Source organism: Schistocerca americana, chromosome 2 (genome assembly GCF_021461395.2).
Source record: "Schistocerca americana isolate TAMUIC-IGC-003095 chromosome 2, iqSchAmer2.1, whole genome shotgun sequence".
NCBI lineage: Eukaryota > Metazoa > Arthropoda > Insecta > Orthoptera > Acrididae > Schistocerca > Schistocerca americana.
Genome location: NC_060120.1, coordinates 787,585,835 through 787,595,197, shown reverse-complemented (window position 1 = coordinate 787,595,197; position 9,363 = coordinate 787,585,835).

Sequence of the window (9,363 nt, the reverse complement as noted above, 5' to 3'; positions counted from 1 at the left end):
GCCAAAAATGCCATACGCAAATTTCGTTTCTGCTACTGCCAGATCTTCAGGCTGTACACTAGTCTCGTAAACAAGACTGTTCATATCACCCCATAAGAATAAGTCAAAGGAGTTAATTCTGGCGGCCGCGGAAGACAAGGAGTTGGTCTATCTCGTCCTGTCCACCTTTCAACGTATGTTTGGTTGAGATGTACGTGGGTGCATAATGCAGGGGTGCATCTTCAGTTTAAGTCGCATTTTATGACGGAGTGACAATGACAAATCTTCCAATAACTACACCAGAGCTTCTTGCAGGAGTGTCAAGTATCTAGGGCCAGTCAGATGATATAATAGAACTGTAGCAGGTGTCGATAGTAAGCTGTGGGTGACCGTCTCTCTGTTGGAGTTGGGTCGAAATGCAGACGATGTAGGTAGCATATATGTTGCTAAAAGTCTTTATTTCCAAACATAAGTCAATGTAGCGCAATGTGTCCGCAGCAGGCATACGGCTGACGTCAGCGTTGACTCTCGGACCCGAGTATGCTGGCATGGACATGGCGAACCACCGCTCTCCGAAAAATGGAACATTAGCAGTTTTGTAACCCTGCACAGCGACGAATAGCTGCTGACTGGCCAGTGGAGCAGATACGGTGACCAGACGCTGGGACCAGGCAGGCCTGCGAGCGGAATTGCGTGGGCAATGAACACGGAACAACAGCCAGGAGAGCGGTGGAAATAAATGTTCAAATGTGTGTGAATTCCTAAGGGACCAAACTGCTGAGGTCATCCGTCCCTAGACTTACACACTATTGAAACTAACTCAAACTAACTTACGCTAGGGACAACACACACACCCATGCCCGAGGGAGGACTCGAACCTCCGGCGGTAGGGGCCGCGCAATCAGTGACATGGCGCCTCTAACCGCACCGCCACTCCGCGCGGCAGGGCGGTGGAAGGCGGCGTCAGACGTCCATCGCGCGGTACTGGCTGTATCTCTGTCGCGGACCTTGAGGCAGTACCAGTGCCGTCTGCCAGGGGAATGGATGGTCACGCTGTGGTCAGTAGTTCGCGGCCCAGTGAGGCCGGTGGTGTCTGCCTCATGCACTGGGGTGACAAAAGTAAAGTAATACCTCCTAATAACGTGTTGGATCTCCTTTGCCGGGCGTAGTGCAGCAGAGCGACGTAGCACGGACTCAACAAGTCATTGAAAGTCCCCTGCAGAAATATTGAGCCGTGCTGCCTCTATAGCCGCGCATAATTGTGAAAATTTTGCCTGTGCAGAAATTTGTGTTAGAACTGGCCTCTCGACTATGTCCCATAAATGTTGTATGGGAGTAATGTCTGAGGATCTCGGTGGCTAAATGGTGTCCAGAACATTCTTCAAAGCAACCGCAAACAGTTGTGTCCCCGTGACTTGGTGCATTATCATCCATAAAAATTCCATCTTTGTTTGGCTGCAAACGGTATCCAGATAGCCGAACATACTCATTTCCTGTCAATGATTGGTTCTGTTGGAACAGAGGATCCTGTCCATTCCATGTAAACACAGCCCATACCATCATGGAGCCACTACTAGCTTGCACAATGCCTTGTTGACAACATGGGTCAATGGCTTCGTGGAGTCTGAGCCACACTCGAATTCTACCACCAACTCTTGCCAGCTGAAATCGTAACTTATCTGATCAGGCGACAGTCTTCTAGTAATCTAGGATCCAACCGATATGATCATGAGGTCAGGAGAGGCGATGAAGGCGATGTCACGCTGATAGCAGAGGCACTCGTGTCACACGCCTGCTGCCATAGCCCATTAACACCAAGTTCGCCGCACTGTGCTAACGGATACTTTCTTCGTACGTCCACCACTGATTTCTGCTGTTATTTTACGTAGTGTTGCTTGTCTGTTAGCACTGACAACTCTAAGAAAATTCCGCTACTGTCAGTCGTTAAGGCCGGCAGTCACTGCGTTGTCCGTGGTGATAGATAAGGCCTGAAATTTGGTAGTCTTAGCACTTTGACACTGTGAGTCTCGGAATATTGAATTCCTTAAAGATATACGAAATGGAATGTCCCATGCGTTTGGCTACAATTACCATTTCGCACACAGAGTCTGTTAGTGCCCGTCGTGCGACCATAATCACGTCGGAAACCAGTTTCACCTGGATCGCCTGAGTACAAGTGACAGCTTCGTCATTGCACTGCCCTTTTATACTTTGTGTGCACGATACCTCTGTCATTTGTCTATGTGCATATCGCTATTCCATGTCAGCTCATTGTAAGTAAAGCGACGACTACCACACGCTGAGCGCCGTAGTATTGTCCAGCCAGCCCCATTGATGACAGGCTGTCTCGGTAGGGGGGGACTAAACACATTTGTCTGGAGTCGACCACACGGCATAAGTAGCGTTTCCTGAGACGTGCATAGGTTCCCCGAAAAGGGCAGTGTCCTAGAGTCGCCAGTTGCCACGCAGCAGTAAGAGGGCAGCGCAGCCGGCCGGTGTGGCCGTGCGGTTCTAGGCGCTTCAGTCTGGAACCGCGTGACTGCTATGGTCGCAGGTTCGAATCCTGCCTCGGGCATGGATGTGTGTGACGTCCTTAGATTAGTTAAGTTTAAGTAGTTCTAAGTTCTAGGGGACTGATGACCACAGATGTTAAGTCCCATAGTGGTCAGAGCCATTGAGGGCAGCGCGAACGGGATGGGTGTTGATAGCAGGTCGTTGACTTCGGCAACGACAGTGGCTACACCCTTGCTATAGCTCTGACCCCTGCCTTAACATCCGGGTTGTTACATTTTGCCCAAGAAGATGACCATCAATGATATGAATCCATACAATGATACTGAAGCATCGCTGAATCTGTAGAGTGAAGATTATCGTCATTCCAAGCGTGGCAGTTAAGACAGTTCAAAACAGCCTATTTGCTGAAGTTAGCTTTATTCACGAGAAGAACGCGACGCGGAAATCCCGACGTATCGACACAGTGATGAAGAAACCACTTGAGTATGTAGCACCTTCTATTGATGGTAAAGGTGTATCTGCTGATTATACACGACAACCGCTGCCGAGGGGTACGCCCGAGGCATGGACATGTTTTGAGTACTCGTCGTTGGATTATCTTCTACGTGACAAAGGACGTCCTCTTCAAAGTCGAGAGTGTAGCACAGCGGTGAAGCACCAAAGTCAGCTCTAGTAGTTGCTCGCAGTCGTTGTAGCCGGATGAAAACGGTATGTCATGGACTGAGGATGCGGAAAACGATCTCGATAGATATTTTGTATACTTCTGCCACTGGGTACAGTACCGTGAAACGGGAGATTTGAAACTCATCCGATCTTCAAATTTGCCTTGCATCCAAGCGTAACATTTCTCGGCATTGGCTTCTTGTCAAAACTTTATCAAGTCCTCTCTGCAACCGCTAAGAGTCTGAAATAAGAATTGTGAAACAACCTGTCTACTGATGAGCCACAACATTACGATCGCTGCTCGCCACGAGGCTGACTGCCGCTTGGTGGCACTGCACGCACTTGACGTGGTGAGAACAGTATGTAAGCAGAGCAGGGACTAATGGGGCAATCACTCTGGCGAAGATACGGACGGGAAAGGGGGAAATCTTCCAGTAACTACTGGAGTCGCAGTAGTTATTCGGATGATGATGATGATGATGATGATGATATATGGATTGTGCTACGCTCAACAGAGCAGTTATCAGCACCCGAACAAATTCCTAATCTTTACACAGTCGAGTCTCGCCACTTTCCCGAATAATGATGAAACGAAGAGAACAATACAAGCACTCATTCCTATGGCGGAGAAAATCCTCGATCCGGTTGGGAATCGAACCTGGGACCCCGTGATGTAGAAGCAGCACACGCCAGCGACTGGACTACAAGCTGCGGACAGTTATTCAGAGATGAGGAAACTTGCATAGGTTAGGGTAGCGTGGAGAGCAGCCTCCAACCAGTCTTCGAACTGCAAACCGCAGAACCGCGCGACCGCTACTGTAGCAGGTTCGAATCCTGCCTCGGGCATGGATGTGTGTGATGTCCTTAGGTTAGTTAGGTTTAAGTAGTTCTAAGTTCTAGGGGACTGATGACCTTAGAAGTTAACTCCCATAGTGCCCATAGCCATTTGAACCATTTTTTGCAAACCGCAGCAGCACAAGTGACTTTCACAAAGAGCAGGTTGTTATGCCGCCTGGGAACGATCATTTCGGAGGCGGCGTAGCTGGTCGGCTGTTCACGTGCTACTGTCATGAGCATGTATGAAAACTGATTGAAGGAGAATTGAACCAGGAGCAGGTGACAAAGTGCTGGACGTCGATCACAGAACGTAGAGGTCTGAGACTTGCCCACAATGTAAAGCAGAACAGTCGACGATCTGTTACAGACCTGACGGCAGAGTAAGATGTCAGTGCAGACACAAGTGCTGCAGAGCACACCTTTCAGTGCAGATTGTTGAACATGGGGCTCCGCAGCAGACGACCAGTACGTGCTCCCATGCCGAAACAGCGACACACTCTATTAAGATTGCAGCGGACTTGGGATCATCGAGACTGGCCCGTGGATCAATGGAAACGTGTTGCCTGGTCGGATGAATCATCTTTCTTGTTGCAACAAGGTGGGTGGTCATGATGGGATGCACTGTCATCCAAACGAACGGCTGTTTGAAACATGCACTGTGCGAATGACGCAAGCCTGTGGGCACAGTACGAGGGGCGTTTGAAAAGTCTGTGCAAAAATAAAAACTGCTTACGTGTTTAGGGGTAAACATTTTTTATTTTTGATATAGTCTCCTTTTAGACTTATACACTGCTTACAACACTGTACTAATTCGTTGATCCCTTCCGAATAAAAGGAATTCTCCAAGTCTGCAAAATAGCTGTTAGTTGCTGCAATCACCTTCTCGTTTGAATAAAATCTTCGTCCCGCCAGCCATTTCTTCAAATTGGGGAGCAAATAGTAGTCCAAGGCAGCTAAGTCTGGAGACTAGGGGGATGTGAAACGAGTTGGAATCCTATTTCCATTAATTTTGCGACCACAACTGCTGAAGTGTGTGACGGTGCATTGTCGTGATGGAAAAGGAATTTTTGCGATGCAATCGCCTGCGTTTTTCTTGCAGCTCGGTTTTCAAACGGTCCAATAATGATGAATAAAATGCACCTATAATAGTTTTCCCTTTTTTAGATAGTCGACGAGGTTTGTCCCTTGCGAATCCCAAAATACAGTCGCCATAATCTTTCCGGCCGAAGGACTGGACTTCGCCTTTTTTGGTGCAAATTCTCTCTTGATAACCCATTGTTTAGATTATTGTTTGGTCTCAGGAGTATAGTAATGTATCCATGTTTCATCCACAGTGACGAAACGATGCTTAAAGTTCTGCGGATTCTTCCTGAACAGCTGCAAACCATCCTTCCAACACTTCACACGATTCCATTTTTGGTCAAGTGCGCAATCGCGGAACCCATCTTGCGGATAGCTTTCTCATGTCCAAATCTTTATGCAAAATATTATGTAGCCGTTCATTCGAGATGTCCACAGCACTAGCAATCTCACCCACCTTAACTCTTCTGTCATCCGTCACCATATCATGGATTTAATCAATGATTTCTGGAGTCGTTACTTCCACAGGGCGTCCAGAACGTTCAGCATCACTCGTTCAGCATCACTTGTGCCCATACGGCCACTCCGAAAATTTTGAAGCCACTTATAAACTGTTATAATCGAAGATACAGAGTCACCGAAATGTTTATCAAGCTTCTCTTTAGATTCCTGAGGCCATTTGCTTTTCATCAAAAATGGTTCTGAGCACTATGGGACTTAACATCTGTGGTCATCAGTCCCCCAGAACTTAGAACTATTTAAACCTAACTAACCTAAGGACATCACACACATCCATGCCCGAGGCAGGATTCGAACCTGCGACCGGAGCAGTCGCGCGGTTCCGGACTGAGCGCCTAGAATCGCTAGACCACCGCGGTCGGCTTTTGCTTTTCATAAAATGATGTTTAATCACCACACGAAATTCTTCTTCGCCCATTTTTTGACAATCACTCTACTTCCTTGATTCACACCAATGCCAAACACAAAGAAATAGACTAATATGGCCGAAACTTGGTGTGTGTTCTTTCCAAAGATGTTACTAACTAAGCATGACCTTGATACGCGCCGGTGGTGCCATCTCTTGGACTTTGCACGGACTTTTCAAAGGCCCCTCGTATTATGATATGGAGGACATTCTCCTGGGTCTCTATGGGATCAGTGGTGGTAATCTATGGCAACATGACAACTGTGGACGACGTGAACATTATTACAAACCGACGTGAATATTATTGTAAATAATATGCATCTATTCGTGCCTGGTTTCTTTCCAGACGGCGATGGCACATTCCAGCAAGGTAGCTGACCGTGGCTCGTGCTACATTGGTCTGAGGAGGATAATAATTGATGCTGACCTCTTGGCCGCCAAATTCGTTTGACTTGAACCAAATGAAAGACAGTTGGGATGCTGTTTAGCGTCAACTCCGTGCTATAGACCAGCAACCCATAATTTATGGGAATCACATGGCCTTTGGAAGATATCTGTTGACACATACCTCTGGAAACCAAACCAGGAATTGTCGAATCAGTGCCACACACAATGACTGCCGTGTAGCGTTTCACGCAACTGAACAGATATTTCAATGTTTTGGATCGACAGGTATATTTACAGGACCCCTTTCTCATACTTCTCATCATTACTATCTCGTGGAAGAATATGGGAAATTTCTTTAAAAAGTACTCAGTAAATGTTTTTGTGTTGCAAAACAGATAGAACATCATTAGTTCTTGGCTATGGTGACCGTTGTAAGCATGCACTGAAGTAGAAAGTCTCACGTTGACCCGTACTTTCAGACTGTTGTGTCTGAATGTATTGTATCGTATTTTTTCAGCATTTATAACGACTTTCAACTGCGCCACACTCTTTAAGACTACTTGGCCATATGCTAGAAACACGAAAGGAAGGTTCTTACGCAACGCACAGATCTGCTATCTAGATATCTTATGCATCTCTCTCTCTCTCTCTGGTCTGAGGAGAAACTGTCTTAGGCAACGCGCGGAGGAAGCCGGAGACGCTGCTAGTGCTGGCGATGTTGGCAAGCCTGGAAAGAACTTGCGAAAACTGCTGTCTCGTGTGCAACAGCTGTGGCTCAAAACATTCCGCTAAGAGTTAGACTACTTCAGTAGTAGTAGATTATCAAGTCAGATCCCAGCTGGTCTATAGTTAGACTACTTACATGACGAAAGTTTTAGATTTGGCTTGCAGCAACAGAGCTATGAGTGATGTGAATTATAGGAAAACTTACAGGAAAATGAATTCGTGATGCAAAATTAGGGTCAAATCTCGCTGCAGTAAAAGTAACGGAACTTCCGCATCAAACGATTACTATGAGCGGACTTCGTAAAGTAAGTTACGTATTATTACGATAGGCCAAGTAACTTTTATTGAATGCTGCGCTACACTTCAAAGTGAGGTAGGTACAAGACACTGTTGCTCAGCGCAGTCACGAAGTCTATGTAAACAGCGGTCTGGACGTTCTGCCAACCGTGCAGTTCCAAGGCCAAGCGTAATCTGTTAGCATCACACAACGGCAACCCAAAGAAATGGTTGGGTGTTCGCCTCTTCCGGCAGCGACACATACAACACTCGTCCAAGATGATTGGGCGGGAAAAGAAGTCACCTGGATTGCCCTAACACAGCTACAATGCCGCTGTCGCCTCGGCACACCGGCCCTTTTTCATGCGTCTGAGAAGTCACTAAACACAACGGGCGGTGACCTTTTGTCATGTTCAAAACGTCGTGTAAGATGTTAAAAATTGATCCTTGACTGAATTTCATTTTTTCCACCATCGCCCCGGTTGTGATAGGACGATTTTTGAGCAGCTTGCGATTTCTGTTTTTTTTTCACAGAGGGATGGTCTGCCACCTCGTTATTCCTCATTCAGAATTATTTGAACAGATTTGAAGCGTCTGAGCCAGCTAAGCCCTTTGCCATACAGTAGTACGTTGTTGCCACACATCTCCAGCAAATCAGCATGGGTTGGTGCAACTTCGTTCTCCTTCAAATTCAGAAAATAAATCACCCAACTGTGGTGGAGTTTGTCAGTGGGCTGCCTCTAGGAGTATACTGCGGTACTACTGTGCGGGGATTTGACTGTCTACGAGGATTAGATGTACAGGGTGAACATTAATAAAACCGACGGATTCCTGACTGGAAATGGAGAGAGGAAGGTCCTATGAGCAGGTGTCCGGAAATGCAGTGTTGCAACGGTAGATGGCACTGACGAATGACTGTTTATCTGACAACGTGCTCCTTGTGTACTGCTAGCTGCGTGATTGACGCAGCATACTGTAAGCAGTAGAATGGTCCGATTTTCATGTCGGAAACAAGCCGAGACGATGTTTGTGTACATTGAAGCAGATGGAGATGATCAAGAGGTAGCACGACTATATCGAAATAAGTACCCTCACAGGCATCAACCGCATCATACAACATTTCATTATCTTTACGGGAGTTTGTGTGATCACGGATCCTTTCACACAGACGAGCGTGCAGGGTGGCGGCGGACTGTGCGTAAACCAGATTTGGAGGACCAGGTTCTACAGGATACTAAGACGAACCCCAGAACAACCTCCAGGCCAGTGGACCGCCAACATAGTGTAAGCCAAAGTACGATTATGTGTATCCTGCATGAAAACCGCTACTACAGCCATCATCTTCAATCCCAAGGAGGCCATTTTCAACCCCTTTGCGAGCTGGATGCGATGCAGCTCTGTACAGTGTTCGGGACGATTTTTTTGTCGTTGCAAGCACACCGTCCATTTCTGGACACATGTTCACAGGATCTTATTCCCTCAGTTTCCAGGCAGGTATCCGTCCCTGCAAGTTGCTGATTTTATTAATGTTCACCCTGTATGTGTACCTGCAAGTAAACAAAATATTAATTACTTAAGTTTATTTATTTGGGGCGAAAATTAAAACTTTATGGTCACCTCTCGTAATTTTTTATTTCTGTGTTCCACAATAACCACATGTCGCGAGTATCCTCACAGGTATTTCAAACAATTTTCTGTGTGAGTACCGATGCAAACTCTTACAAAGTTCCTCTTTTCTTTATCGTTCTCTGTGATCTCTTTCCATTCTTTGGACTATGCACAAGTGAAGGAACGTGTCCAAAATCCCCAGTTGTGCCTCCAGCGGCATCGATTCCTTGAGTCGCCCTTCCAGCTAAGGCGCGCCGCTCCCTTGGGTATTATCCGCTGGTGCCGGCTGCGCTCCCCTTTGGAGTTCGCAAATGCCTCAGTATCTGCCTCCATATTGTGGTAAACATTGCCGGCCAAAGACGGAGCCA